The sequence below is a fragment of the Aquila chrysaetos genome, chromosome 1 (genome assembly GCF_900496995.4).
Source record: "Aquila chrysaetos chrysaetos chromosome 1, bAquChr1.4, whole genome shotgun sequence".
Taxonomy (NCBI): Eukaryota; Metazoa; Chordata; class Aves; order Accipitriformes; family Accipitridae; genus Aquila; species Aquila chrysaetos.
In genome coordinates this window covers 62,472,460-62,498,403 of record NC_044004.1, presented here as the reverse complement: position 1 = coordinate 62,498,403, position 25,944 = coordinate 62,472,460, and the positions used below count along the sequence as shown (strand labels likewise).

Below are 25,944 nucleotides of genomic sequence, written 5' to 3'. Positions count from 1 at the left end.
TATGTGCTGAGGCTGGTTTTTCAAAGAAGGAACAAATGGGCCTTTGTCCATTTAAAGACTCACTCAGAAGAGTGAGCATGTGCCATGTACATTTTCAATGAAGTCAATAATTAAATATGTTCCAGATGACTCTGGTGGGGGAGGATATTAGTAATTATCATAAAGTGACAAATCTACATTCTGCGGCTGGTACTTCGAAAACCAAAAGTCAGTGTTTCAAGTAGAATCCATTAAAAATATGTCCTGGTTCAATTGTCATGTTTAAGTTAAAATAATGTCTTAAGTTTTGGAGGTTTTTTTCTGTGGTATTTTTTGTTTAAAAAAACAGGCTTAATAAAGGTGTAGTAGTTGTCTTTGAGCACATGCTTTTGACGAGACCCTACTGAATCGCTTGGGAGTTTTCTTGTTGACTTGGAGGGAATTTGAATGCACACAGTGAAATTGGGCTGTATTAAAATCAGTGCAACCTTGGTTATTAAACAGAGTGAGTCTGGGCTTTCAGATTTGTGAGTGGAGATATTTGTGGTGCAGTAATGATAATAGGGAGAAATATTTCCAGTGTGAAGGAAAGGCATTTCCTTCTCAAAGAGGACTGCTTCATGCTCCTGTCTCCTCTCAGGGACAAAACTAAAAGGCTAGCAAAGCCTCAAACCAGTATCAGAGTACACAAAACAGTCATTCACATTTTTGCTTGATACAAGGAAGATGACAGAGCTGTGGTTCATATGTGCAGGAGGAAGACATGAAAGTCCAAAGCTCAGAGTTCACCAGAGTTGAAACTGGCCAGTGTTGTGTCAGGTAACAAAAAGGGCTTTTTTAAGTATGTTAAAGAAAACATTGGACTGATACTTGTTGAAGATGGTCACTTGACTAATAGGGATGAAGAAAAAGCAGAGGCATTCAATGTTTTTTTTTTTGCCTCAGTCTTTAATAATACTCTTAGACCTTGGGCTGCCCAGTCCCCTGAGTTGGAGGACTGCGACCACGGGAGCAGTGACTTTCTATTTGTGGACACTGAAATTGTAAGGGACCAGCTGTATCTGCTGTGAATGTTCACAAGTCCATGTGGCTGCAGTACTGAAGGAGCTAGTGGATGTTATAGCAGGACCCCTCTCAGTCATCTACCAAAGGTCTTGGGAGTCTGGGGAGGTCCCTGCTGACTGGAAGCTAGCCAATGTTACTCCAATTTACAAGAAGGGCACGAGGGAAGACCCAGGGAACTACAGACCTGTTAGTCTAACCCCAGTTCACGGAAAAATTATGGAGATGATCATACTGGGTACTACTGAAAGGCCTTTAAAGAACAATGCAATTGTCAGGTACAGTCAACATGGGTTCACAAAGGGAAAGTCCTGTTTAACTAATTTGATATACTTCTCTGATAAGGTCACCCACCTAGTGGATGAAGGGAAGGTGATGGATGTAGTTTTTCTGGATTTTAGTAAGGCTTTTGATACTGCCCCTTACAACATCCTTCTGGACAAGTTGTCCAGCTGTGAGATGAGTGGGTTTATGGTGCGGTAAGTGAAGAACTGGCTGAAGGGTGGAGCTCAAAGGGTTGTAGTGAATGGGGCTACATCTGGCTGGTGACCAGTCACCGGTGCTGTTCCACAGGGTTCAACTCTAGGGCCAGTTCTGTTCAATATTTTTATCAATAATCTGGAAGCAGCACTTGAATGCACCATTAGCAAGCTTGCTAATGATACCAAACTGGGAGGTGCTGTTGGCTGTCTTGAGGACAAGATGCCTTGCAGTGGCGTCTAGATAGATTGGAGCATTGGGCAATGATTAATGGGATGAAATTTAACAAGAACAACTGTCAGATTCTTTACCTGGGACACAGTAAGGCCAGGCACAAGTATAAATTGGGAGAGGAGTGGCTGGAGATCAGCCCTGCAGAAAGGGATCTGGGGGTGTTGGTCAACAGCAGGCTCAATATGAGTCCGCAGTGTGCCCTGTCAGCCAAGAGGGCAAACTACATCCTGGGGTGCATCAAACACAGCGTAACCAGGCAGTCGAAAGAGGTGATTATCTCACTCTATTTAGCATTGGTGCAGCCTCACCTTGAGTACTGTGTGCAGTTCTGGGCCCCACAATTTAAGAAGGATGTTAAAGTACTCGAATGCATCCAGAGGAAGGCAAAAAAGCTGATGAAAGAGCTGGAAGGCATGTCCTGTGAGGAGTAGCTAAGAACTTTGCATTTGTCTAGTTTGAAGAAAAGGAGGCTGAGGGGTCACCTCATTGCTCTCTACAGCTTCCTGAGGAGGGGAAGCAGAGAGGGAGGTGCTGATCTCTTCTCCCTGGAATCCAGTGATAGGACACGTCGGAATGGTTCAAAGCTGTGCCAGGGGAGGTTTAGACTGGACATTAAGAAGCATTTCTTTACCAAGAGGGTGGTCAAACACTGGAACAGGCTTCACAGAGAGGTGGTCAGTGACGCAAGCCTGTCAGTGTTTAAGAGGCATTTGGACAATGCCCTTAGTAACATCCTTTAACTTTTCATCAGCCCTGAATTGGTCAGGCAGTTGGACTAGATGAACCTTGTAAGTCCCTTCCAACTGAAAATATTCTATTCTATTCTATTCTATTCTATTCTATTCTATTCTATTCTATTCTATTCTATTCTAAAATATGCCTTGTGTATCCTTGCATTTTAATAGCTCTGTTGACACAGTCAACTGCTCTGCACAGTCACACGAACATCTAGCAATTTGTTAACTGTTCGAGGGAAACGGTGCCAAATTATTAAACTATTTTTGCCATGGGAAGATGCAGACACTTTACAGTGACTCGATAAATGGGGCTTCTAGAGCACCATGTGTGTGCCTGGAGACAGTTGGCCATTGTTGGCTATAATGTATGGCAAGGAAAGCTCCGACGAATTGCTTTGCGACACTTCTTCATCTGCACGTCGATACTCATGTTGAAATGGGTTGTCACAGTCAAACTCAGCCCAAATCTTATCAATTATGAATGGCTGCAACAGATGGTATGTATTATTGTTTTTAAGAATGAGTGATACATTTCAAATGAGAAACACATGTTGCTCAGCAGCTTTAGCTGCCACTTCTGAGACAGGAACCAACTCCCTGACCCCTTCTTCCCCTCTACTTGTTGGATAACATCCTATTTTAATAACCCAAAAATGAAGACCATGAAATACTGCATGATGGAAGACTGTGAGCAAACATCAATTCCGGTGTAAGAGGATCCTGCTCTTTCTCAGTTTGGTGGGAGCTGCACCTGTCTGGCCAAGGGTGAAATTTGTTTTTGCAGCACAAGTATAGATCAGCCTTTCCCAAGGGGCCTTGGGACAGGGACGTTCTGCAAAATTTCTTACCTGAAGTTGCAAGAAATTTGTACAATGTTACTGCAAGGGTCTGGCTGGTAACCTAAGATCAAGGTGTATCATGATGACATTGATGGGTGCTTTGTCAGGTGCCTGGCTTTGCAAAAAATACTATGTATTCCTTCAGTAAGCCAGTTTTCCTTTCAATCTACATCTGTTGCATTGCTTTCTTTTAAAAATAAAACAATTACTCTAAATAAAGAGTTGTTGCGGAATAAAAGCCTGGCTTTTGAAGGACAATCCAGGTGAAGCAATGCTGTAATTCGTTTGCATCCAGATGACTGCAGCCCAGCAGTCCTCAGAAACTGGACCAACAATCTTGGAGACTACATTCTCTGAGCGCGTGCCTATTTTTACTACAGACGTAAAAGTCTATGCACATGCCTTATCTGGAAACAAATAAACTGTAAGCATCTGCAGGATTGGTGCTTAATTTGGTGGAGAACAGGCTGTTAAAAATCTTCATCTCTTTTACAAAATATGCTGCAAAAACACTTGTTGGCTATGATGCAAAATACATCATTAAGGCATGTATTGCCAGAACAAATGAGCCAAAGGTATTTTGTGATAGTAGCCGTTCAAAAATAAAATCACAATAATTTGCTTACTTTCTGATTTATAAAATTGCTACAGTGTCTTGGCTGAAACTGGGAGTAGAAAGCATGTATGTTCTTCCTCTGGCCTTTTAAAATTCACACTTATCATTCATAACAGCAAAATATTCATTTTTGTGTCTTTAAAACCAATCATATTAGTTATTCCCCTGCTGAATTTAGTGCTTATTCAAATGCACTCTCTGCTCTCCTTGAAAAGAAATTTTGGCTCAATTTCTTTAGCGCAAAGCCCTTCCTTAGTGCCTAGATAACACAGTGTTATCTTATTCTGTAATGCTTCACCATACAAAGCAATCTAAAACCCAAGGAAGCATGCCAAGAGACACTGGGCAAAAAGCCCTTATGTAAAGTTTGAACTTCTTTCCCTTAACAGTGCAGCATTTACACAGCCCTCTCTTCAGGCAAAGAAAATAAATAAATCAAAACAAAGCTCTAGAATTAAGCAAGAAGTTTCTTAAGTGCTACTTTGATATTTATTTTAATGGGAAAAAATCCATTTTATTTCACTTTAATCAGACTAAATTAGAGGAATTCTGCGGGGCTCTTTGCTAACAGTGGGACAAACTCCTTGTATCATGCTGTTGGTCAGATCTGGATGCAGAGAGTTTCCAGTGTAAAAGTCTATTTTTTTGTAGTGGGATTCAGTGCTCTACAGGTACTGCCTGATCCTCTGTGGGAGTGTAGTGAGAGTCGTGCAAGGCCTAAAGGATTTGTTTTCCCTAGAGCTCAGGGCAAGAAGAGGCAGACTTAGATACCGATGGCCACCTTGTAAGAGGTGCACCTCTTGTTACCCAAATCTTGCTGCTTGAAAATACACAAGAGATGCATCTTCCTCCTTCTTCTCTCCCACTTGTGATCAGTCTCCCCATGATGCTTTTGGTCCAACACAAGCTACTGCGTTTAATATGAAGTCAGTTACCTCTGCCATGCAGTTTGTGGGCTGCATAAATCTGAGCAGGTTGAGAGACTCATTGCAAATCAGGATGTGTGGGAAGAAGCCCCAGGTGCCCAAGATTTGTTGTCTTTCTCATGATATCAGAGTCCATGGAAATTAAGTGTATGAACACCATTAAACAGTGTAGAGATGCAAGCTATCTGCAGAAAGATTATTTATTGCTTTCCTTTCCCTCTGCCTGAATTTAGAGAGGTTTTTTGAAAATTCACCTTTCCGCTCCCCTTCTATTCTCTTTCCACTTAATTTCTCGCATTCCCTCTTACTCTATCATACATATACCTGTACAGCTGTGACTGTGGCTTTACAAACTTCAACCTCTTAAATCCAAATGCTGTTCTTTGCAGTCAACCTTGCCTTTCAGGAGCAGAGGCTCTCCTGGAACAGAAGGCTCTGGGAGGATATTGGCTTGTAGAGCATTGAATTTGCCATTAATTGGTCAACTTGGACTTTTTTGGTTTTGTAAGTTTTCCTCATCATGCCAGCAGAGAGTCCCAAAATCTGTTCACTCCCAGGAATGCAGAATTATCCTAACTTAATGCTCACATGGCTTTTGTGGTACCAACAGTGTGTTTTACTTTGGTCAATCAATAGGGTCAAGAGGTGAGAGTTTGTCTGGTTTATATCATTGTTTGCCTGAAGTCAAATAGGTAGCCAATTAAATTTTCCAATATTGAACAAGAATAGAGTAATAGTGTCAGCTCTTCTACAAATGGTTATTAAATTACATGATGTAAAAGTGGCTAAAGATGATTCACAGCAATAATATGACCCAGTTATGTGTTTATTGCATTTAAAAGACAATTGGGGGGTTGATTTCATTGCCAGCTGTGTGGTAGTTAATGATCAGTAAGAAAGCATCAAACTGAGAACAACTTCTGTTTCTAAATACAGCCTGCCGTGCTGAATTTCCGAAGTTCCCAGAATGAATTGTGTATGTTAATGGATCTAAAAATAAGGAGAAATACGCTTTTATTGGAGACTAACAGTATATATTCACCATAAAACTATTCTTAACCTACAAAGAAAAATTATATGCAGAAATGATGGACTTGCTTTTAAATGCATATAATTGCTCTGACCTACAGCTATATGACTCCTGATTAACGCTGGCCATAAATGAATAACCTAATACAATTTTGAAACCTATGAAATTAGCAGTAGAAGCCAAAATTGTTACTTCCTCTTCAGACTGACAGTTTTACTGCAACCATTAGTTTTCTAAACATAAGGCAAGCTCTTTACCTGAGTGGTCTGTCCAATATCACTGTTTTAAAAATTCATTTCTGGAAACAATTGCACATCGGATAAACATCAGTTTGAAAATTCAATTTACTGCATAAAGAATTTGGGGACACAGTTTTTCATAAAACAAAATAAGTCAATTAGAGCCCTCTTTTCACAGCCTGCAGGTTTTCTTTCAAGTGAAATAGCAGTGATTGTTTTTTGGTCTATAAAAGCATAGGCATTAAAACTGCAAAGAATGATGTGCTACAGAAAACACTGAATTGGAGGTACCTAAGAGAAAATGAATGTTACAGGGTTGTTTCCTTTGATTTTAGGTTTTATTATGCATGTGGCTTGTTAGTTCCATTTAAAGAAATGAGTATGCAAATATCTCTTGCTCTAAAACACATTTTATTTGAAAAAACAGAGATTCTTTCACACGTTAATTAAAATGTAGCAACATCCTCATGTCTCTCTTCACCTAGTGCTGCAGCGGAGATGTTTCTGTGGTGATACGTGGCAGCTCTGTAAAAAAGCATGGCAAACTGGTTGATGCTCTGGACAACATGCAAAGAAAACTCTGGCTTTACTTACTTGTCTTTCTAGTTGGGAAAGAGTGTGATATCTGGGGCTGAATTTTGGACCAGTGGATGCTCCTGTTGGGCCATTTGGGCAGGTTTGTGCCTGCCTTGAAATGGGGATGGAGAGGAAAACAGAATTTCAGCACTGCTGCTTCAACCTTTGAGCCATCCTTTTAGCTTAAATTCAAACAAAATTTGTTTTAGTTTCTCAGGGAGATGCCTGATCTGTCATGCTTGTGCAGAGGCAAAGCTTCCTTAGTAGTCCAGTACCTAGTGGAGGAGCTTTTCCAACTTAATGGTCTGCCAGATCCCTGCCATTGACCTGGCCTTAAAAAATTTGATACCAAGGAATTGCTGGAAATATACTGTTTTGCGTGTACCTGCAGCATGCAATTGAACTAAAAGCTCCGAATATTTTGAGCTAGACATACAGTAGTAGTTAAGTGTTTTTAAAAACCCGATCATGTCTCCATAAGGTTTAGTCTGCAAGAGATGATTAATGCAGCCTTATTTGATGGTTATCCTGCTAAAGGTGCTTTGCAGTGGACATTGCGTACTGCCTGCACTATTCCTGGCTGCTCAGGCAACTGAGTAACTGTAAAAAGATGAGTGAGAAAAATAGCAAGCTTGGCAGGTGAACCCCACAAGTGAAATAATAGATTAAAAAAATAATCTTCCATTTAGTGTGAAGTCATCATTATTTAGAATTTTTGGACACACTTTCTCTTTTTATCTGGAAGAGCTAAGCCTTGACTCTTTCACTGCTAACGGAGCAGCATTTACGAATCCTGTGTCTATTTACTTGGGGTGGAATTTTACCAAATGTATTGATGTTAGGATTTCATTGTCTTTAAGCAAATTGACCAAATAATAAAAAGCCTATTGATTGCAGGCCCGTGCATCTTTGATGGTAAGCATAGAAGATGTAAGCTGTTCTGAACTCGTCACAGTAAATTGCTTTTAAAGAATTGGAGTTATATCAGATGAAAGACATAGAAATAGAATAACCAAATAGGATCTGATTGCCCTTTGTCCGTGTCCCATCTTTTCTTTCACTTCCTTTTGTGTTCCCTGCAAAACATTGAACTCATCAATACTGATGATCCCACTTGAAGGGATGCCATGGCTTGCCATATAGCATCCTAGGGGAAGGCAAGCTCTCCATGATTATAGAGATCATTTCATCCAGTTGTGTCTAGATATTTTATACTTCAGTTGGGAGTGTTGCAGTGTAAGGTGTAAGGAGGACAAGACATGCAGGGTTTTTCATTATTCCCATTTTGCTCTTGCTAATGCCCTGATGTCCTTGTGTTGGATTTCTATCATCTGGAAGGAGACAGAGTCTTGGCTTTACAGTGTGACGTTGGTGCTACAAACTGCATTTCTGTTCTATAGGTATGAGATCTCCCTCTCCATTCCTCCGTCTGCTGGATATTACTTTTAGAAGAACTAATAGATGTACTCAACATTCTTCCTATTTAAATTAGTTTGGTCATGTGTCTCTTTCCTCTCCTCTTCCCCCTTCTCTCTTTAAAATGTCCAGTACAAGACTTTGTCTGACATGAACTGAAGGGTTTTTACGGACTGTTGGATATCCCACCCATCATTCCCATCTCCAACTCTAATGTGTGGAATTAATCTTGGACAAGTTGAAAACTCTCTCTGCTCCTCCTTTGTTTGCCCTAAAAGTGCAGGGCAATAGCCTATGATGGTGCTGTAGATGATTTTAATTTTGGCTTACAGTTCCTGAATGTGTGTGGTGCTAGTTGCTAATTTTTTACTCTTAACAAAGCTTCATTTATACACGTTTGCTTAAATGCACCCATGTGGGAAAAAAAAAGTCTTGTTTTTAAAGAATTTTCAGGCACTGTAAAATTACTTTTTTTATAAAATAAGATTTTTCTCTTTCTAATTTTCCTTGAAAACGTGCACTGAAAACTGCTGAACGGTGATTTTCACATTCTCTGTGTGAAAACTGTTCTGTACAAGAGACCTCATGTGTAACAGTGTTGAAAATCTAATCAGGAATGCTTCATGGAGCAGCAAAATCATTGCTGGATAAAATATTTTAACAGGGAAGCGAAGATGTAATTGCCAGAGAAGGTCATGATTGCAAATGCTGTGTTGACTGGGTGTGACTTGGATGGATCCTGATGGTCCAGAAGGAAACCCAGTTGTGCCCTAACCTGTCGGCTGCTATTTTCCGTTCCAGTTTTCCTCTTGTGAAACATAGTCATTATGTGGCTAAAGGTTGGAAGACAAAGCAGAAATTCTGATTACAGTCAACAAGCTCAGCATTCTGCACACTCAGGTCCCTGGTGTGATGATATTGTGTACAGCAGTGCCATTTTCCACTATCGACTTTGTGAGCAGGAGCCTTCCCTGACCTGCTCTATAAATAAAGTCCATGTTGCATGCAAAGCCCAGAGTCCCCTTTAGATTTATTAACACAGAAAGCAACAAAAAATAGCGTTCTGAGCCACTCCTAGGGCTCCTCCCCAAGGACTGCACTTTTTAGAGCTGAAGTCTTCTCTGCACACCAAGTGCTCTCCATTTATCCTCCCTGCGAGCAGGGGTAGCAAGGTGTGCTTTGCAGAGCCTCTTAACCCTTTCCTGGAAGGAACTGTATCTCATGCTGTCTCTTGAGGGGGGTTGGTGTTTCCTTTCATCTCAGTTATCACAGCATTCATACACAAAATGACTTTTTGTATAATCTAATAGGCAGATTCCTGCTGTTATAGTAGGGAAATTCAGAGTTGAAGGTCCTGTGAATCCTGAGCCATTGTGTGCATGTCACACATGTCACTGCATTAGGCTACCCTTGCAGTCATGGCCAGGCAGAGCTCAGAACTTTAACAGAGGGCCTAACTGGCTGAGCTCCACTGGTACTTGTCTACCTTGGCATTTATTTTCCTGAAGCACCTAAACATCTCATTTTGCTCTCCCCTGCTGTGAATGCCACCCCTACAGTATTCCTGAACTCCAGCTCTTTCTGTCATGTTTTCCACTTCCTTATGCTTCTGGCCTGTGTTTTTTGAAGGTGGCATCTTGGTGATCCTTGGCTTCCTCTGGCATTGCTAGGAAAGAAAACAATAAGGCCTTTATCCAGAGCCACTGCAAGCTGGTGCAGCTCTGGTGGTGTATATTAAGCACATATCCTTCCCCATGACCAAATCAGCATCCATCAGTCTAGCGTAGCTCTACGGCATGTGCATACATGCAAAGCCACTTCCAGTTTGACTTCACCTTGCAACCTAAGAGCCTTCTGCTGTGCAGACATCGGGAATGGGGGAGAAGGAGCATCAGTGAGAGCACCATATGCCCTGGTGCTCTGTTGTTAGAGACGGGAAGGATGGTGGCACCCTAGGACCATTTGCCAAAGGGGCTGTGGCTCTAACCCCATATTGTTTCCCTGTGTTCAGTGCCCATCGAGCAGCATCCCCGTTCCCATCCCCAGCTGCCTCAGACCTTATTCACAATGAGTCACCAGTGGTGACCATGCTGGTGGCATCCCAGCAGCTTGGCTGCTGGAGATGATGACTGTCACCTCCTTGGCTATCCCCACTCCTGGGATGGGCACTGCCAGCAGGTTCATGCAAAGACAGCTGCCCTGACAACATGATGCTAGGAGGAGCTGTTTCTGAGCCTTTGCCAGCATCACGGCAACCCAGCAGTGTATCCAGAAGGCAATTGGCACTTTGTGCAGAGCACAGACCATAGCCTTTCCTCTTCAGAGCTGACTTGTGTAAAAGAGGAGCAGCTCTGTTGCACACCAGCTTTAATCTCCTGGTGGCTTTCCAAAGTCCAGCCTATTCTGGGAGTTTAACCTTGTAACAGCTGAGGACAGGCCCAGCTCTCAGAGGAAGAGAAACAGGCTTTGACGAGCTGAGGAAGACAGAGGAGCATTTCTTACAGGCTTTTCTCCCTCCTGCTCCTTGATGAATCCAACTGTAGAGTCAGATCTATGGGGAGGCTGTCACTAGAAAGTGTTTGGCCAGTTGGCAGGCCAGCACCTGAAAATGATTCTGTAAGGTAACAACCCTTCTCAGTTCCTTAGAGCAGATTTCCCCAGGACCAGACATTCCCCACTCTCAGCCAGACTCTGCTGACAGCAGCCGACAAGCATCCAGGCAGGCAGCAAGACTGAGAGAAAATAGCTGTGAGTTCATTGAAAAGACTTCAGTGTCCAAATCCAACTACTGCATCCTCTCTCCTGAGCAAACGTTACCCACAGGAGTTCACAACATTGAACCTGCGGGACTGAGGAACAGAAAAATTCTCTCTTATACCTGCTTGGTGTCTCTCTAAAGGGAGGCCACCATGCTGCGATCCCCCAACCACCCTTAAAAAGACCTGTGCAAGGTGCCCTTGCCAGGCTGCACACAGGACACTGGAAGGATGCCAACAGCTGCATTTGCAGTCATCATCCCTCGAGGAAAGCATCTGTGTTCGCTCCTTACGCTTGCAGGTTTTCCTATTTGATTCTGGGCTATGGTTAAAGTGCTGGAATCCAGATTTGGCACAATTTCCCAGCTCTGCCACGGCTTCCTTGGGTGACCTTGGGTGAAGCAGGTAATATTTTCCTGCCACTGTTCCCAAATGGGAATCTTAATCAATCATTAATTAAGCCTGACTATTCTGTTTGTTTAGCTTGCAAGCTATTGGGAGAGCATTCTTTTCTCACATTAGCAGTGGACTGCTGCCTATTTCTGCTCTGGCCTTGGGATATTGCTATAGGATAAGTACTATAATAAATAACAGGACATTTCCTTGCCTGGTATCTTTGCCATCATGGCAATCACACCCACAGTGGAAATGCTGTCGTTGGCTTGTTGATCCACGATTTTGACTAAGTTTTGAAACCCAGCATGCATAACAGGAGCGTTCAGAGAAGCAGTTTCACAACATCTGTGAGGCTTGTGTTTAAAATAGGATTAAGAGGAACAAAACAAGGTATGTCCATGAAAAAGCCAGCTTTCTTCATGGCAAAACCAAATGTTTCAGTTATTTTTTACATTTCATCTAGTGTTTGTATTATTTTTCTAACTTTGAGCAAGTATAAACAAAATGCTTTTTATTTCTGAAGGCCTTTGTTTAAGAGAATCAGCATGACAACTTGAGAATATGTATACAGTTTTAAAATGAGTATTTTTTTCCCTGTGAATATGAGTTGTGAAGTGATTGTTTCATCTCTCTCTTTAGGAAAGCGAACCTTGTTCTTTTTGGCTGGTATTTTCTCTATATATTTGGTTGTGATGCAGTCAGAGATGACCAGAATTGTAAGCAGTGAAATAAGATTTTTGAGAAGAACTTAAAATTGCAATTCCGATCCAAAGTGGCATGTGGCTTTGGATGGAAATTACAGATAATTTTAAAATACCTATTTAGGCGTTGTTTGGGTTTTTTTTAAACTTATACATAGTTCTCTTGCAGCCCCCACTCCCCCCAAAAAAACATACAGAGAGAATAAGAGGAAATTTTAATGCGTCCTTGTTGTGTATGTATGCTGTGGATACTTTCTCCTGGCTCCACTCACGCTTCAGGAAGGAATGAGACATGTTGAGCAAACTGAGGTTTATTGTGGGACATCCAGATTTCTGAAGACCTCTGACGTACTAGGCTTGTCATCTCAGTTTTTCATTGAATATATTTCTCCTGTCCTTGCGTTCATGCACAGCTGTGCATATGTCAAACACAGTTTCGTTTTGCTTAATTCACTACATACTGTGCCACGAGCACCTGGTCCAGTTTTCCTCTGACTTCGTTGCATGACTTGAAGCAAACTGTAAAATCCCTGTGTTTTTTCCCTTTTGCCATCTTGAAAACCAGAGCAGTAATATTCCTAGAGAGTTTGTGAACTGAGAATTGCCGTAAGCTAATGGACAGTGAATTAAATACCTGGCCAGCTGTGCCAGCTCACTGAGCGTTGCTCTGCTATGTTTCAGGGTGTTGGCATTTGTGTTGGCTTCCTTACCTGTAAAAAGGAGGTATTACTTGCTCAGGTGCGGTTTGGAGGGAGTAGCTGTGTAATACCTACTCTTTGCATTGAACAGAGAGTCCAGAAGCCATCAGTCAAAGGTGTATTTTGCAAACTGTCAGAGAGGTCCACTAAAAGATCTGGAAGCCAGCAAAGCGGGCTGCTTCCAGCTTGCATTTCTTGCCTGTTGGCCATGACCAGAGCAACGCCGTAGCCTTGCCCAGAAGGTTTTCCATGGCTTAAAAACAGAGGCATCTGCTGGGGTTATGAACTGCTTAACAGCTTGGCTCAGCAGTGGGGGTTCCTGTAAATCGATCAGATCTGTCTTTACCTATAGATTTCACAGCTGTTGTGAGGAATGCTGTCTTTGCTGCACAGCTGTGGGAGTGAGAGCGGCAGAAACACTGGCTCAAAGAGATGGATGTGTGGTCACGTAAGGGGAGGACAAGAAAGCATGGGCTCTTCTGGATGTGCCTTCATGCAAGAGGGAGTTGGCGATTTTTGCAGGGATGGGCATGGCTTTTCTTTGTTCTGATGTGCACTGAAATGCCATGTGAAGTGGCATTTCTGTGCCCATTTTTTATTCCTTTCCAATGTCATGTTTCAAGGGCACATATTATGGTGGCTGAAATCATGAATCACAAAAAAGGTCCTAGTCCGTGAGCCGAACTGGCCTGGACACTGCAGCCCAACCGTGGGGTCCTTTGCTGGGAGCCTGGCCCGGGGTCATCAAAACCTTGGTGCACACCAAAGGGCATGATGGCCCTGCTGCTGCTCCCTCCTCCTCCCTCACCCCCATGTCAGCTGTGTCTCCTAGCTGCCTGCGAGCATGCAGCGTTGGAGCCGTCCTATCCATCTGCCTTCTTTCCTTCCTCCATTTGAGTGTGACACCAGAAGAGGCAGCACGAGCTGCCCTGGCACTCCCTCTTTTAGCTTTCAGAGAAGGGCAGTCTCTCAGCTGAAGTCATACGTACACTTCCATCCTTTCTCCATGGCTCAGGTCACAGACACATTCTATATATGGGCCATCATCTTTCTGAAACTGCTGAGTACCTGCTGTCTTTAAATCAGAGCCCTTTTTAAAAAATGGGTTGGTCTTCTGCTAATTTAGACTAATGTCTTTAGAGCTAAAGATCAGGCCTTCCACCTCAGTCAACCCAGACAGAGCCATCACGGGGACTTTCTTCATGTTTCTTCTGTTTTGTGCATTAGCTCAATGAGAACATAGGAATGCACTGAAAGTTGTTTAATTTTTTATGGAAGTATGCATTTGTGAAACATCATGCCGCATGAGCTCCTTCTAGCAGGAGGGTGGGCTACCCACAACCCCTCACTCAAGGCACTGCTCTTGCCTTCAAGTTGTGATGGACATGCACAATATCTCAGGCTTTCATAAGCCTGTTGAGGCCAAACAGTTGATTAAACCTTTTTTGGGTTGTGACTAAGTGTGATCTGAATTTTATAATGTGCTGTCACTGCCAGGAACATGTGTTATTATCACATTGGTGTTTTCCTGGTCATCAGAAACTGCTGCCTCTCTCTGACAGGTGAACATGGAAAAAGCAGGCTGGGTTAGCAGTGAGCTGTGGTGGCTACTAGTTGAGATGTATGTTGCTGGGTGATCTCTAGGTTGTGTTTCCATACCAATTTTAATGGTGATGCTTCTTAAACTGTTTTACTTCAATTTCTAGCCTGGTGCGGCCTCTTCTCACCAGCCTTAGGTCACCTAACTGTGCTTATTTTTGGTCCAACTTTTCTCAAAAGCCCTTCCCTCCCACCCCCAAGGTTATTTAGTAATTTGGTGGGAAGCTGAGTTTTCAAAAGGCTCTCCCAGGAGATGCTGTAAGCCATGCTTGTGCTGTTCATGGGCTTAGGCCATGGCACACTCCCATCAGATCTGTTAGAGGAGGCCTCCTGAGTGCAAAAGAGAATGGCACGCAATGACAGGAAAGGACCGAGCCCTCTGCACCACCATATCAGCATGGCCCCATCGATGTCCCTCTGAAAACCTCTGGCAATGTGATCATTTGATTCTTGCGGTTTTGCCTCACCTAAATTGTCCAAAAGAGGTTTCGAGAGAGAACATTTATGTGAAGCAGGCATAGCCTTGGCATCCGGTTCTGTTCCCTAGACCTCTCAGGGTCCCTCTTAGCCCTATTTCCTATTTTCAGATGACTAAAAGTTGGACTGAAAACTGAACCTCACCCTTAATTCTTTTTCCATTTTGAAGTTAGCAAGATAAATAAGTGTTGTTTTACATAAAAACTAAGCAAAATAGACAGATTTATTGAATTACCTCATAGCAAAGTAAGTGTGTTTCATTGTCACATAATTTTTTTTTATTCTAGCAAGAATTTTTATTTTTTAATATATTGATGCCATGGGGAAAATGCTGCATTGGCTATGAAATAGAGAGAGGGCACCACACACTGACCGCTCCAATAATGTGCACCAGTAAATACCGTGCAAGAGCTCGACGATCCTAATTTTCGAATATATAATATATTAGAAGTTAAGCTGTTGCAAAAGCACACAGAAGACTTCTCTGAACCTTCGTAAATTCTTATGCTTTAAATTAGAAATAAAATAGTCTCTTTTTCATTAATGGTGAAAATGATAGGTCTTAGCAGTGCCTAATATTCAGTTCATTGCAAATAGTACCAAATTTCTACGTATTCACTGCATATATTTTATTGCTGTAATTTGTGGTTCTCCCAAGCAGAATAATATTTTTATTTCACTGAATATACCAGTGCAAGTTAAAGGTCTCAGATGTATTCCTTTAAAGTGACAGTTCATTCCAGCTAGGTCCCTGCTTTATATCAGTACTTATTCATTAAAAAATAAGTATAAAATATAATGTCATCCTTCCTAGTCCCAGATTCAAACAGTGGGGAGCCAAATCCCAAAACCCATGAAGTGTTCTCTCTTCCACGCTTGGGCTCAGAGCACACATCCGTGGCAAGCTACTCTCCCTTAATGCATTTACCTGTGTGCTTGGTTAAGTAAATACACCCCAGCGTCAACCTGTCAAGGGTCTGCTTGTGCAGCAGCCTCAGCTGGTGGCAGACTGGCTTGCTGCAGCCTTGCCGAGAGCACTGCAGGGCCTCCCGGCTTCATTTCTGCTCCTTGGTCAGCTCTGCAAATATGTGAGGGTTTTCTGCACTGTTTGGTAGGTAGTGCTTGGCGTGGCAGGGAAACGAGTGAAACAGAGGTGAGGAAGATGCTTGTGCACAGCAGAGAGAGATTTGCTCAGCTGGGGTTTGAAGACACCGTAACGTTCAGCCAAACCGGCACATTTAATGTTACCTTCTGGTCCATGCCTCTCGAGGAGGCAACTATGCCTATCTGTCTTGCACTGTACAGGCGTGCACACAATCTCTCCCATCTCTGCAGCACATCTGGAAGATGAACCGGGGAAAAGGCATGGGAGTCTTTCACATTCGACAGGGCATGATCTCCTCTGAAACATCTGTCTCTCAGCTGAGATTTTGTTGACTCTGAGTACTGAGAACTGGAGCAAAAGAGAAGAAGAAATGAGGACTGCTAAGCAGTTTTCTGCAATACTTGCTTTAGCAGGTTGTAGATGGGATGTGAGTGTCAGACTACAGCAGAATCGTTTCTTTAGAGTGTTTTGGGAATGTGCCTCAAAGTGTAAGCTATTCCAGTATCTTTGTGTTACACATGTAAGCATATGTGCGTGTGACACACGCTTGGGTTAATTATTTAAATCTTAAAATGTTGGAAGTCACTCCTCTGCATATGAGTGCGCATATGTGCGTGCACACACATACAGCACACTTGCGTTAATTACTTACACCTAAAAATGCTAGAAGTCACGCCTTGATTCTTTTTTTCTTATTATTTTTTTAAATAGCAGGTGTTGTTAAAATTTACACCAGATTATAAAATCTTGTTCTAAAGGACCAGTTCCTGAAGAAGTCTAATGATTCCTTCCCCTGCTCTTCACTTGCTCTCCAGAGTGGTCGTGGTAAAATCCCACCTCTCCAGCTGCTTTGTAGGTGTTCCCCTAATTCAGAGAGGAGAAAACAAATGTGTTGGTTTGTTGTTTGGCTCTGTGGAAATCCTTTTCTGATTTTGATGGGCATTTTACTACAGCATCCAGTTGGAGACACTTAAGTACTATTGAGAGAGGTAATTGATCCAAAATCCTTCCTTACTGTTTTCTCAATAGCTAAAAAGAAGCGGTGTTTTACCTACCAAAGCGTTATTAAAGGAAACTCAGCCATAGCAGCCGGTGTCAGCAATATGCCTTGCAATCAAACAAGAAATATGGTAGATACTCCAAGACATGAGATAACTGCCAAGGCTTATTGCAGAGCAAAGAGCTTTTCAAAAAATGTTTTCTCTGAAGAGCATCAGATTTCACTCACTTCTCACAGCACAGACATGCCTTGGCAATCATGATTAGCCTCATTTGGGCCTGTGGAATCCATTATTTTATAGCTAGTCTCATAGCTGGCAGGATGACAAACAGTTTATTCCTCTTTGGAGAGAAATCGGACCAAAAGACACAGAGCTTTAATTCAGCGTTCCCCCACCTAAGACATTTTTCCCTTCCCGCTTATTGCTTAAGGCAAGACACCTAGTGTTTGCCTTGATGGCTCTGTCAGGCTCTTGACATCCCAAATTTATCTCATGGCTGGATGAGGACAAATCTTTAATGAACTTCAGGCTTTTGTTCCTTTTGAAGTCAGGCAAAGAGGGTTTACAATTCATCTGGCAACGAAGATATAAAGAGCTATGCAAATAATAATTATTCTTAATTAGCTACATTTGCCTAGTTGCCAAGTGATCTTTCCGTGCATTTGACATCCCAGGAGGAGGAAGAACTGGGGTGGTTATCTGGGTCCGTTTACCCGACCCAGTTAGACGTGGGCTGAATGACCAAGGGGAGTAAGACCTAGGCTCCAGCTTGCTTATAAGAGCTCTCTGGGGTTAGATTTTACCAGGCAAGGTTACTTCCCAAACAGCTGTTTCATTGTGGGGGTTTTTAACCATTCTGTCAGTCTGTCTCTCCATGCCCCATCTCTGAGCACTCCTGGGCTGAGCTGGCAGCACTGGGAATTAAGTGTAATGTAGGTTCCTGCCCTGGAAAGCCACACTCAACAGCCCTGGAGGATCAAACCCTGCTGCCAGCACCTCTTGGTCCATCTCTACGTGCACAGAAGCCTTTCTTGATGGAGGAGAGCAACATGTTGGTACTCATTTTGTGCCCAGGCCTTTTCCAGAGGGACACCATTAAATAAACATTCTTGGAAAGTCCTCAGCTATCTTTCTTTTTTTTCTTTTTAGACCTGAAGCTGTAAGTAATGCACAGCAATGCCTCTCTTCCTTTTTATAAAGGAGCTCACAGCCTGGATGAGGTTTAATTCACTCCTCCATTGGAGAGACTGGATCTCCACATCTCGCTTGTCCTAGCAGCAGGGCTGTGTTGCAAAAGTCTGGTGGGCGCTCAGCATCAGGCTCTTCATTGGCAGCAGGAGCCAGCTACAGAAAAAGCACTGCAGAGAGTCAGCCCTGCAGTGCTTACCTCCCTTTCTGGATCTGTGCTTTCACTTTTTTCTTTTTTGGGGGTTTTGTTGGGTTTTTTTTTATTATGGGAGAGTGATGTCCAGGTGGCTGATTCTGCTGTAATTTAATGGCAGCTCACTCATCTGCTGTTGTGCTGGAAACAATAATAGGCCAACTGCCAAGGAAAGTTTGGCTGAATGACTTGTAGCCATAATTGAATTTAACACAATACTTGTACAGTCCTTTTTCCCCCACCTCATGCTAACTCATCTTGCTGCTGCTTTTTAATTGATGATTTAAAAGGAAAATTCTGGTGCAAAACAAGTTGAGAGAGTTGCAGTGAATTACGAAGTTACTGCTGTTTTTTTTATAAACTGGTGACAACAGGGGTATGTGCTACTGGCCATAGGGTCACAGCAGAAGTCTGCCCAGCTCATTTTACTGCTTGTGATGGTGGTAAGCAGTGGCCAGTGCTCTGACGAACACTTTGACTAGCATAAACAACCTTTCTGTTTCCCAAATTCCAGGATGAATTGTTTTTTCAGGTTGCTTTATCTCTGGAATGGTGCTCTAAATGTAAAATCTCATCTACACAAGAGATTTATACACATTAAAAAGATCAGGTATTTCTTCTGAAGATGAACTCTGAATATAACAATAGTTGCTGCTGCCTTTTTTTTTTTTTTTCCAGTGCAGTATATTTCAGGATTCATTATACCTTAAGTGAATTATTCTTACTTGAAGGAAAAAATATTTACCTCTTGGAATAATACATTTAGAAGTGCAGTGCAATCACATTCAGTATCTGCTGAAGCTGATGAAGTGTCTGCTTCTTCAGAGAAGCCAGTCACTGTGACTGCCACCTCGAATAATCACAAGAGGAAAGAGGCAAAGAAAGACTAGAAATTATTCACGGAATTTTGGGAAATCCAAATGTTTGCAAAACCATTGAGAACCTTCTCGCTGATCTCTGCTCTGCAGAACAGCATCAGCTCTTGCAAGGCCAGGCACGTAGCAGGGATTTTACTTCTTAATCCCAAAGTTTCATGGGGTTTCTGCAGGACTGATTTTTTTTTTCCCTGTAACAAAATATTTAAAGGCATAATTTTTTGTGTGCTTTGGTACCTAAAATTAGGAAATGAGGTCATAATATTTAAGCTCCTAGAAAATTAGCCTTGAGGGGGCAGCACCATGGAAAAGCAATTGTTATTTCTTGGGTTTGGGGGAGAGTCCCTGTGAGGAGTTGGGCCTCTGATGACTGTTATTCATTATACATATGTCTAACAAAAAGATGTCTTCCTCCCAAAATAGCCTGAAGTTTGATCTATAATACACAAGGCAATTTTGTAGGAAACTGTAACTTTTTTCATCTCACAGAAACCTCTAGTGGACAAGAGTTAATGTATATTAGTGGTTTCCTGGGTCCTGATGACTGTAAGTTACACTGACAGGTGTTTTAACATTAATAATCCTTAGTATTATTTTAGTGAACATTATTAAATTTAGTTATTATGTATTAAAAAGCAGACTGAAAGCACTGACATTTTAAGGAAGCCCAAATTAATGGTTTGAAAGGTTTCACAAATTTATCAGATGAATAGAAATATAAGGGAGAAAAAATCCACTCATGAAAAATGACAGCTTTGATTTCTGGAAATCTATAGATACCATATTTAAAGATATAATTTAGGTTGTGGTTCATGAAAGCGTTTATGGATTATTGACATTTCCAATCTCCATACTTCACAGTGAAATTAATTAAGAGGTGATAATTTGGGGAATGTGTTACATGAATCCATTGTAACGCAAGGTACTTGTAGAGCACCTTCGTTTGCTGATGCCTGGGTATTCTATGAAAAATGTAATTTGGAAACAGAGCAAGTGAGATTATTCCTCCCTTTTATTAAATAAAGGATTAGCACTTCATTTGCTGTAAAAGGCAAGCATTTCTCCTGTGCAATAAATCAAGATTTTTTTTTTTCCTAGCCTTATGGGAGGGAGTATAATGTGCATACATAGGTACATGCAGTCAAGAAGAGGGAAGTACTCTGTTTACTGAAACCTTAAATTTTCTTGGAAATATAAATAATGTTACAGACTAAGTGGGTCCCACCATTATAATCATTTAAACCTAAACAAACTTTAAAACTTAGCTTGCAGAATAGTTTTGGTCTGGAGAACTGCAACAGAGAGGCTCAAACTTGCATGTGGTTCTTTCGTAACAGAAATTGGCAGCTGTGAGAAAGTTAATTCATGGCAATATAATTGATAAGAACTTTTTCTTCATTCCTCTGGCTGGAGAATGAAAGTCTGAGCACTTCACATTCAAGTGTCAGGTTGCTCTTGGACTGCAAAGCCAGGTAATGTTAGTGAAGTCTGTTCCCCATTTAAATGCATGTACATGCTTGCCATTGGCACAAGTGAAGATCCCCCAGGTAAAGCAGTGGCGGGCCACAAAGTGCAGTCTGTTATGTATTTATTTATTGTACCTCGCCAAACGAAGCTGACATTGTTCTTGCTCTGAAAAGGAAGGGAAATGATTTCTAGAAAACCTGTCATGTTGAGGGAAAGAAAATAAAAAATAAAAATCATAGTAAAGTGGGATTAGGTGGCAAAAATGGGAAGATAGCAACAGTGTGTATTTGAAAACCAGTCTTAGAAAACCTAGTTCTTCCATTTTCTGTGCTTGCCTCTGAGCCAAGACCCAAGAGGGTTTCCCCTGTTGCATGTTAAAACTTTTCACATTAAAAGCTCATAAAATGAGTGCTTCACTGGGGCCGCAGCTAAATTCTGGCTTGGGGGCAGCTTGATGTGGAGGATGGGGACAGAGGCTGGTCACTGTGTCTTCTGTAGCAAGGACAGTTGCAATGAAGGGACTGAGACCAAAGACTACTACCTTGCTTTTGCTTTTCCTTTGCCTAGAGGCAAAATGTCATCTGATCTTCTGCTGGCTACAGCTTGCTGCAGTGAATGTGACTGCGTTCCTGTTATTAGGGCGTTTGGGGTCCAGCGACCACACACCTGCGCTACAGTGGGACCCCAGGCTTTCCTAGAAGGAGTGGGTGGATGAGAGAATGGTGGCGTGTGGTTTGGTTTGTGCCTGTGCTGCACGGAGTGAGTGCTGAGCTTGGCTATGTGGTGTCTTTTGTCATTTTAATTATGTGTCAGGAGAAGAAAACGCAGCAGAGATGGATACTTCTGCAGCATTTTGAACTTTAGGTTGCCAGAACAGCTCGTGTCATATAAATGCTGAGCTAGCTCTCTAACTGTTCTTCTGGCAAACCATATGGGCGGGCGTTGAGTGTGTTTTAAGTACAAATTAATAAAAGAAGAGTATTTTCATATTTTTGGTATTTTAATGGGGCTTTGAGCAACCCGATCTAGTGGAAGGTGTCCCTGCCTATGGCAGGGGGTTTGGAACTACGTGATCTTTAAGGTCCCTTCCAACCCAAACCATTCTATGATTCTACAATTCTATGATTTTCATTCCCTGGGTTTAGAGATATATATATATATATTTTAGATTGGCTGCTGCAGAGTTTAGCTTTCCTCCAACTGTGCTTCCCCATCAGGATCTGTCTATGTACCACCTGTGCTTCCCAATGGTAGAGCACTGTGGGTTTGAAACACGTACAGGTGTGGTCCTCTTCAGCCTTGCTGGCTGGGTGCTGGGATGGGGAACCAGAGGGACAAGTGAGAAGCTGATGACCCTTCTGCAGTATCTGTGCCCCACTCTCATGGTGCCTCTGATCTGTCAACTGCTGCATTTCCTCTTGGACCTCAACCACTTTCTTAAATTTTAGATGTTGGGAAGAGAAACTTCTTAGGACCTCATGTGCCCTATTACTATTAGCGTCACTGGGAATACATCCTACCCAACAGCAGATTTCCCTACACCCTAGAGGGCAGAGTTTCTCTAGCACTGACTACAGGATCCTGTTGTCAATGTTCTGCCACGCTGGATATGCTGTGAATCTGATGCTGCCCCTGCCTGTGTATTGCCTAGTTGCCTAGACTACTGATTTCTATTGTGATAGCTAAAAGGAAGTCTGTTATTGACATCTGCTTTGGTGCCCTGAATTTTGAAAGCATCTCTTGTTTATTTTAACCTTCTTTTAGTAGAGGAAGACTGAGACTCCAGCACCCAGCCATGTCTTCAAAACAGACGAGTGCCTTCATCTCCGAGCAGGCTCTACACAGGCACGCTTTGGGGCGCCTTGCTAGGTTTGCAGCTTCCCAAACGTGTTCCTGTTCAACCTAAAACCCACAGATGGGGTGTGTGTGTGTTGGGGAGAAACATGTAAATTGGGAGAGCTCTCTGTGGGTGCTATAGGGAAGCCCTCAAGTCAAAGGCTGAGACAGTTGTAGGTGCTTTGCTGGTGGCACAAGGCTGGCCAAGGAGCTTGGGGTCTAGGGATTAGAGAAAGAAAGAAAAGGCTGTATGAGGAGCCCTGGTGCAAGGCACCTTCCAGACTTTGTTTTATCGTTAGAGGGAGCTCAATGCTCGAGTCCAGCACAACAGGGCTCAGGGCCAAGTGGTGAGTCAACTATTTGATGGTCACCATCTTGCACCAAGGTGATGTGTCGGGGCAGGGCACAAGGCCAGTGCTGTGCCATCTGAGGATGTTTCTCCCTAGTTGCTTCCCCAGAGCCATAACTGCTTTTCGGCTTCACCTCCCCACACATCTGGTGCTGGTTGGTAGAGGCAAGATGCAGTGGTTAGCCACGTCTGGCATGAAGCACCCTCAGCATGGCTGAGACACTGCATCTTGTGCTACTAAGGTCAGCCTCAAAACCCTGTTTTCTTAGTCCTTCTATTTTGTCATTAACTATGTGTTTAACGCTATATTAAATCAGTTTGACCTGTGAAGGACAGAAACAGGGAGTGGATGTCACTCATTTTGCTATTAAACATCTGTCCTGAAAAAAAAAACAGTTGGCAAAGTACAGGGCACAACTTTTTACTTATTTTTGGAATTGCCTTTTAACATCCCCCCTACTCAGAACATTTTTTTCCAGGAGTTTTGTGTTCCTGTTGTGGGTTTGAAGCAGTGCCAGGGAGAGAGCTCTCTACAGGACTCTACCACTTTGTGCTTGTGCCTTAAACAGTTGAGTGCAACTCAATATGGTGGTAAGAAAATGAGCAGTTAACATTGTTCAAGTGTTAATTGTGCCAGAAATTAAAAGTGTATTTACAGAGCCTCAACCCAGCAGTACTAAAAGCATTTAATTAATTTGTTTGTGCGATTTCTCTGAATAGGTGACAGGAATCTGCCTGATCACTCGGCCCCAGGCGCAGCAGGGGCAGGCTGTAGCAGCTGATGATCGCACATCGGCCTCAGTTTTTCTTCCATCCGAAGAAACAGGAGAAAATCAGATTATGTGGAAAGTCTTGTTTGTAACTCCCCTCAGACCTGGCAAGTGGTTCTTGATTTCCTTTGGGCCTCTGGCACTGTTGAAGCCAATGGCACTGGCCTGCAACTGGCGTAGGAAATTGAGGTGAAATACCTTTGTTCTGCTCCAGTGCAGCAATAGCAGGAGTGGAAGATCTCGCTGTAAGAGAAATAACTGTATATGCTTGCTTTTTCTGTAGATCCCTGTAGGAAGGTAAAGTGCCTCCTGTGCTTTAAGCAGTATTTAAATTCTGTGGACTGGCACAGGCATTGCAGAGATGTAAAATTGTCTGTAATTCGGCAAAATGTTAAAATTTCTTCCAATACTTTATGAAGACAGTATTGCAGTGATATGTTGCATAATTGAAGGGATAATCAGACCCTAATTAGACCCTTCCTTTTAATATGGCTCAGTGAGCTAAATCCTCCAAGCTTCCCATGCAACCTATTCAAATAATATGATGTCCCAATATAAGCTGAATAATTATTGAAATTCAAAAGCATTAAGTCTTAAATCAGCAGGAGGAAAATACGTATTGGGGATACATACAATGGAAAGCACCATGAAGCAGGTCACCACAACACGTACTGTGTCTGGACTTACAAGAGAGCTGGATATGGCACTGACCGCTAATAACACATACAAGCTATTCAGGATAAGGGTAATCAATGTTTCAGGTCACTCAGCTCAGCTGGTCACAAATATATTATCTCCTGCAGAAGCTTCTCTCTTCCTGCTTTACAGTATCACATTGTTGTTCGAGTGCATTACAAAAGCTTTTGTCCATTTGGAAACGTAAATTACTGCCTTCTATGCTGCCAGAGGTACAGTATACCATCAGCCAGAAGAATCAGTGTGAAGCCATACATTTGGGGATCTGTCATGTTGCTTTCTTGCTTTTACCAGGGACGTTTAATGTTTTTCTGAATACCTTCCTTAACTGTGGCCAGTCACAGCCTGGGACAGGGACAGCAGTTGCTGTGTGGGTTTCTCCAGTTGCTGGGTCGGGTGCCTTTTATTCTTGCTGGCTCTTCCCCTTACAAAACCAGGTGCTTGCACTGAAATGCATTGTCTCTGCTCCCTAGAGCCCTGACAGCCACATGGTGAAAACATTTGCCTTTAACCTTAACCTGTTACGAGGTAGAAAGGAGCCTGGATCTAAGCCCAGGTAAAAAAGACTGTTTAAGTTTGGAAACATTCGTTTTGGGAGCTGCAGTTGACTCCGGATGTACGCCTCCCTGCACAGCAAAGTGCAGATCCACATGTCTAGCCAATGCATTTGCAGTCTTATCCTGAAATCGTTCTTCCATTGAGCCTGCAGTTTCCCATCCAAATGAATGAGACTTTTGAATGCAAAGGGGTTTGCAGTCCCAGCACCGGAGGACAGTCATTTGGCAAGTGTCTCGGTCTGGAAGGGGCCGGAGTGAACTCTGGGCAAGCAAAAACAAAGCGCACGTGCATACCTTTGCATTCCTGTCTCGCTTCTCTGAACAGAGATCCCTCAGCTGTCAAAATCATACTGTTTTGCTGGCAAGTTCTCACTTCTCCCTCAATGATATTTTATGGGGCCTGTCTTCTGCACCTTCAGGGAAGAGGCCTTGCAGAACCAGCATACCCCAGGGCTGAGAGTCAGAAGCTGTTTGGGGCCCCACCATGCGGGAAGAAGAAGGCATCTGTGCCACAACTGCAGGGGGCTTTTGGATGAGGGCTGCCAAGGCCTCTCACAGGAGGTTGTTAGCTACAGAAACTGGTACTGAGCATTTAGCAATTAATATGAGCACTGCATTTATTTATTCTGACTGCAAGGGGCTTTGTCCGAAGGGATGCAACCTCTTCAGCAGCATTATTATGCATGGTGAATAATTCACATAAAAATTTCCAGCAAGTTCTGGGGTTGGGCTTTTTAAATAGTGCTTAGATATTTTTAACTCGTTAACACTGTAAGTCTTCAGGATCTTATAAATCATATAAGTATTACAATATTTTAACTGGGTTTTTTTTCCAATTCTTACTAGAGCTTGTTTCTCCAAGACATAGGACAGGACTCTATGAACATCTACCAGTGTGCTTCATTTGACTCTCCTAAGTTCCGTATTAGTGTCATAAGGGAATATATTCACGTCATAAGGGAATATTCTCCTGCTTAAAGTAGGGATCCCTGTTTCCCAGGATTTTGGCAAAATACATGTAGATGTATATTTTATAAAGTTTCTCCCTGGAGTTTTTATTCTATACATAAATCCGTATCAGTCATATTTCAGTGCATGGGTGTGTCATTTTGCTCTATGAAACTAGTCCAAGGCTGCTGCTGACGA

General features: G+C 42.5%; 1 protein-coding gene across 27 annotated transcripts in view; it reads left to right on the top strand.

Annotated features, from left to right (window-relative positions):
• ADGRL3 (adhesion G protein-coupled receptor L3) overlaps positions 1–25,944 on the top strand; it is a 529,386-nt gene that overhangs the window by 313,809 nt on the left and 189,633 nt on the right. The window lies entirely within an intron of this gene.